The sequence below is a fragment of the Triticum urartu genome, chromosome 1A (genome assembly GCF_056163025.1).
Source record: "Triticum urartu cultivar PI428250 chromosome 1A, HENAU_Tu73, whole genome shotgun sequence".
Lineage (NCBI taxonomy): Eukaryota > Viridiplantae > Streptophyta > Magnoliopsida > Poales > Poaceae > Triticum > Triticum urartu.
In genome coordinates, this window is record NC_141873.1 from 485,161,923 (window position 1) to 485,168,270 (window position 6,348).

Genomic DNA, 6,348 nt, shown 5'->3' on the forward strand with positions numbered 1-6,348 from the left:
AACGCTTTTCCTCTTGTTTTGACTCTAATTTGCATGATTTGAATGAAACTAACCCTGGACTGACGTTGTTTTCAACAGAACTACCATGGTGTTATTTTTGTGCAGAAATAAAAATTCTCGAAATGGAACGAAACTTTGCGAGAACTTTTATACAATAAACAAGAATTTTTGGAGCCAAGACCCACCGGAGGGGGGCACCTGGGTCGGCACAACCCACCAGGGCGTGCCCCCCTCCTGGCGCGCCCAAGTGGGTTGTCCCCACCTGGTGGCCCCGCAGACCCTGATTCCAACTCCATAAATACCTATTTTTCTAGAAAAAATCAGGGAGAAAGAATTATCGTGATCCACGAGACGGAGCCACCGTCACCTCCTGTTCTTCATCGGGAGGCCAGATCTGGAGTCCTTTTGGGCTCCGAAGAGGGGGATCTTCGTTCTTCGTCATCACCAACCCTTCTCCATTACCAATTCCATGATGCTCCCCACCGGGAGTGAGTAATTCCTTCGTAGGCTCGCTGGTCGGTGAGGAGTTGGATGAGATTAATCATGTAATCGAGTTAGTTTTGTTAGGGCCTGATCCCTAGTATCCACTATGTTCTAAGATTGATGTTGTTATGACTTTGTCATGCTTAATGCTTGTCACTTTGGGCCTGGGTGCTATGATTTCAGTTCTGAACCGTTTATGTTATCACAATTATATCCATGTTCTAGATCCGATCTTGCAAGTTATAGTCGGGACCACTCCCGGTGATGACCGTAGTTTGAGGAGTTCATGTATTCACCGTGTGTTAATGCTTTGTTTCGGTTTTCTATTAAAAGAGACCTTAATATCTCCTTGTTTCCAATAAAACCCCGCTGCCACGGGAGGGTAGGACAAAAGATGTCATGCAAGTTCTTTCCATAAGCATGTATATTTATGAAATACATGCCTACATTATATTAATGAACTGGAGCTAGTGTCGTATCGCCTTAGGTTATAACTGTCTCATGATGAATATCATCCAACAAGTCACCGATCCAATACTTACAAATTTATCTTATGTTGTTACTGTTACAACTGCTACAAAACTATTGCTGTAACTGTTACCGTTACCATTGCTACTACTACTATTATCAAAACTATCATATTACTTTGCTACTGATCACGTTGCTGTAGATAATTAATCTCCAGGTGTGGTTGAATTATCAACTCCGCAGTTAATACCTTCAAATATTATTTGGCTTCCCTTGTGTCAAATATATAAATTTAGGTTGAATACTCTATCCTCGAAAACTGTTGTGCTCCCCTATACTTGTGGATTATCACCATCCAAGCAAAATCGTCGCCGCCTCCGTGGAAAAAAATATCACTAACCGATATGGCCATGCCAACATAAACTTTTCTCTCAATCAAAATGATCTATAGGAATTGATTGATGCACACAACCATTTTCATTGCAAAGTTTCATCGGTAAAAGAATGATAAGAGATTTCACAAAAAAAATTGATGACATTAACATCCAAAGGATACCCACCACAAAAACAATGACATGATTAGAGCATCCACAACCGGACCCCTCATATCCTCTCTATACGCCCGAGTGAATGTCCTGATAATTGACCAGTCCCCTATATGTCTGGGCTTTCTAACAACCACCATACCCAGTTCATATGGGGGGCGGATAAGGGTAGGCCCATACATGCTTGCCACATCGATCTGGCCCACACTGGTCCACCCAACCCCACAAATATCCCCTCCATATCCACATCCAGACAAAACCCTAGCCACTTCCCACTTCACTCCACTCTCCAACTACTCTCCGTCCTTCAGCATGTCGGGTAGTGAATCCGAGTCCAACAACTCTGAATCCATCGACTGGGACCTTCACCGAATACACACGTGCCCGCACCTGGGTGAAGCGGCAAGACCAAGCCACGCGTGCCCTTACACTGGAGGAAAGGCCGGCAATATGTGCCCTCTCTGGACATGAAGGAGGAGGATTGTGGTGCGGCATCCGGCCCTTCAGCTCCGACAGCAATCATATCCGCCTTGACTTGTGTTGTGTCTTCGATCGCTATGACCACAAAGTGGATAAGGGTAAAGGCAGCCATGCATGAACTTTCAACATAATTCTAGTTTAGAACATTGCCAATTTTTGGTAGTCCAATGGCATGTATAGTGAAAAACGCATATGTTATGTGTGTGATCTAGTTGAACTATGTTTGTTTATACTATATGTTGCATGAGATTGTATGAATTTGTGGATTTGAGGAGGTGGGAGGTTAGGTGGAGTCAGCCGAGCTCCCATATGCTTCGAAAGCCTCAACGGATATCTTTTGAATGTTATTGTAGCTTTGGAGGAACTACTTCGAACAATTTTTGGTGAAGCCAATGGCGTTGCTACATCCCATAGCACATGAGATTCGTAAGTGCGCCCTCCCAAACCTTCCGTCCCCCTCGACATCCCTCCCTCCCTCATGGTTCGCTGCACGAGACATATGGGTCTGGCTTGGAGGGTGGCTCTGTCCTGGCCGTGATGGCGACCCAGAAGGTCAAGCTGGTGGCACATCAGTGCGATGGAGCGGCGACGGCAGCGTGCAAACGGTGGAGGGGTGTGCTCGGTCCATTAGCTGCAAGCGGGCAGTGAGGTTCATCTTCTCACGAGCATAGTAGGAGATGGTCGTGGTCTCACCGCACCGGTTGTTGCATTGACACTGAAGGATACAAACAGAGCTAGGAGCTCGCCTGGGAAGGCTTGCTCGGCGGTGGCCGTAGTCCCCAGTTCTTATCCCTCTCGATCCACCGGGGAGCCGGCCTCATATCGCTCTCTGACGGTCGTTCCCTCTTGTGCGTAATGTTCACAGGGCCTTAGGGAGCTGCTTGCGAACATTGAGATCCGGATCTTATCTAGCGTTAGGGAGCTGCTTGCGAACATTGTTGTGGTTTCATGTCCGCTCCAGACTCACAGTAGCAATGCTTTTCACCAAAATATATCTACATACATATTTAGAAACAGAGAGAGTACATCTGAATATATTTGGGAACGTTTCAGTGTATTATTGATACAAAATCATCGATAATTCAACTATTCAATCAATTAATTACACACATTTCCGTGTATTATTGATCTAAATCAATTAGTCATCATTCGATAGTTCACAACGAGGTGTCTCCAGTGTTAATGATTCATTTGTTCATCGCACGGTTGTTTTTGCCAAACCAAATATCAAACAGATTATATCATGCAATGATTAGATTAATTAATGGTAAACAGGTACTCTATGTGCAGCGGAAAAAACCATTAAGAACTCAACATCAGCATGACCAAAAACTGTCGGACAAGTGGATGCGCACGCCGTACGCAGGACGGCGCACGCCGTACGCAGGACGGCGCACGCATGATAACCTGTTCGGGCATCGCTATCGGCAACGTACAGCACCGAAGTCGCTACGGGAATCAGCTCAGAGACTCTAATTTGTTGCCTGAACAGTAAAAGTGACCAAGAATCCAGATTTAAAAAAAGAACAGTCAAATCGAAGGGCCTCAGAGACGCATTAGCAAATGTGAATCATCAGATGCATCAGATGGTACGGACAAATTGTTGATATCACAGGCCCCGGAAGAAAGAAAGATAAAAAGAACGAGATCCAGCAAGCTGACGCGATTTATAGCAGAGTCAGATTAGATAACGTATGTCAATCAGCACAGGTCCGGCGAGCCGGATCCTAAGACTGGGGCGACAAAAATCCATGTCATCACGCTCCGCGGTCACATAGGCAAGATGGGAGCTCGGGAAAATCAGAGATCTGCACCAAAAAGTCAGACATATGGATGCAGAGTTGCGCTGCAGATGTGCGTGCCGCAGGGGAGAACGTCCGGCCGGAGATGGCGGCCGGGGTGATGCATCTCGCCCCCTGCGGCGCAGCGGTCGATCTGCGCCTCCAGAACAAGGCCGCCGAGAGTGGATTTGCTCTCGCAGCCGAAAGAAGAGGCGACGGAAACAAGCGAGGACGCACGCAAGAATGGTTCAAAAACAAGGCAGCAAACAACAAAAGAAGAAAGAACCATGCGCGAATTTGTTCCGGCGAGCTTCGCCCGGCATAAAAAACCGAGATGTGACGAGGGGAGGAGCGGCTGCAGGGAGAGGCGGCGCGGCGAGGCAGGGTTTGCTGACGGGACGTCTCGTGCGCTTATAAAGGCGAGCCGGGCAGGTCTAGAAGCCGCGGTGGGCGGGGAGCGTGTGGGCTGATCTGGAGGCCCAGATCGTTGGTTCCGGCCCTGCATGTCGTGTCTATTTGTTTTTGGACCTCCTCCTGGTTGGCGACCTCACGCGCGCCCCTAATGGGCTGTGGCCCATCGCTCGCAATCGCTACGTGGGTTGTTGTTTCGATAGCCTTTTATTTCCTTGCCAACACTTGTTGAAAACACTGGTCTTTAAAAAAAACTGGTTGCGGTTTTCCAATTAATTTGGGGGCGTGCTACACGTCCGCCAGCTGATATTTTTGAAAGATCAGCCGGCTCGCGAGCTGTTGGATTGCCGCATCAAGCGAGCCGAACGTGCCTCCAGAACTGTAACATAGGTCTTATTGCAGAATTATTTCTGCAACATAGGTCTTGTTGCGGAATTTTTTTGCAACGGCTGTTTTGTCATGAAAAAAATTTACAACTAGGGTTTTGTTGCAATATTTTCTGCAACTGAGGTCTTGTTGCAGAAAATTTCCACAGCAGGGGTTTTGTTGCAAAATTAGACCCGTCATAGACCATTGCAACACCGCATATGTTTCTCAAACATAGCCTCTGTTTCGAAAGTGTGGTCGACAAAGAATGGCATGCAAGTCATCAATTGGACGCGTGTCATGCAGCGGACGGAGGTGGCGGACGCGGCCACTACGATCAGCCGGATGACAGTAAGCGTTTCCCATTAATTTTAAAAAGTCCGTGGACTCAAAAAAGGATTATTAATTTCAAAAATGTGAATATGTAAATATGTTCGTTCAATAAGAAAAAAATGAAAAGTTTATGAATTTGGAAAACTGTAACCAGTTTTTTTTCACAGAAAGTTCACCGCTTTCAAAAAAGTTCATCGGTTTCGATTTTTTTTGAAAAAGTTCACTGAATTTAAAAAAATATCACTTTTGAAAAATAGTTCGTTGATTTTTGAAAAAAGTTCATGTATTTTGAAAAAAGTTCATCAATTCTAAAAAACAAAAGTGTGGAAAAAGTTCATTAATTGTTTTTAAAGGTTGATCAATTTTGAGATAAAGTTCATCAATCAAGGGCTTCATCTTTGTAGCTGGGCATAAGCAAGCGGGACCAGTGGGAGGTGATGAAGTTGGCGCTAAGGCTTCCCTGGCATGCCACGGGGAACGATGTAGGAGACACGGCTTTGGTTCAGGTAGTCGACTCTTCTCCGGCGTGTTCGTGGGATGGCCTCGGCTGGTTTGTTGCTTTGAAGTCGAAGTTGCGGTGGCGAGGCCCTGTGGTGTACGATGACATATAGCAGGTGGTTCGTTCGGTGATCTTCCACGATGCCAGCCTTGCCTGGTTCTCCTTCGTAGCTTCCCATCGGTGTCAGAACTATGATGTCTCGTCGCGGTGGCTAAGGTTTGGCAACCAGACTAAACTAAATCCGATTCAATCAAAATAACTCAGCAATTACAGAAATTTGAAGGACTATCACCACTAATTGAGTCAGAAAACCTAGCAGGCAATAAACTTATCAAACAAATCTCTATACCAAGCAGCACGTCGATCCCATGATTATTTTGTTCTGTCACTATGAATCTTAAAACCTGCAAGAAACAAAAACAAGAATGGACCAACCAAAGAAACTGAATGGCTAAAACATGAAGACAACCCTAGAAAATCAAGTGTTTCATATAGAGCAAATTCAGTGAACACCAATATGAAAAGAAACCATGAAAACAACAGTGGTGAATCCATGGTCCACCAAAATGTTTTTGTAGACCTTGAGGGGAATTGGAAGAGGACAGATTTTTTTTAGCTATTGAAAAGAGTCAATTACATATACAGTACATGAACTTGCATTGTGTGTACATTTTCCGACAAAAACTTGCAAAATGACTCAAATCGGCCACTAAATTTGCTTTGCGGGAACAATTCCATACAAATCTGTCCGAAACGCCTGTGTGTCATGCCATGTAGGGCAGGCACTTTCACTTACAGGAATATCTGCAGAAAAGTCCTCATTGTATGTTAAAATTACGTAACACGGTCCTCAATCTCTACTACTAAAAGAAACGTAGTGTTCCGTTCCCCTCTTACGTTCCCCGCTTCGTCCAACCTCTCCTACGACCGCCACCCTTCCATCGATTTTCTTTCCATCCTCGAGCGGTTTTCTCTCCTATCA

The 6,348-nt window shown here is 45.4% G+C and overlaps 1 non-coding gene and 1 pseudogene across 1 annotated transcript; both read right to left on the reverse strand.

The window, feature by feature from the left end:
- Window positions 1-3,516: 3,516 nt before the first annotated feature.
- LOC125533401 (small nucleolar RNA snoR117) lies at window positions 3,517-3,594 on the reverse strand. The gene has a single exon (XR_007294278.1). It is a non-coding gene; the product is annotated as a small nucleolar RNA snoR117 (small nucleolar RNA).
- A 57-nt stretch (window positions 3,595-3,651) lies between these two features.
- Window positions 3,652-3,741, reverse strand: LOC125533387 (small nucleolar RNA U31b; annotated as a pseudogene).
- Between the last annotated feature and the right edge of the window lie 2,607 nt (window positions 3,742-6,348).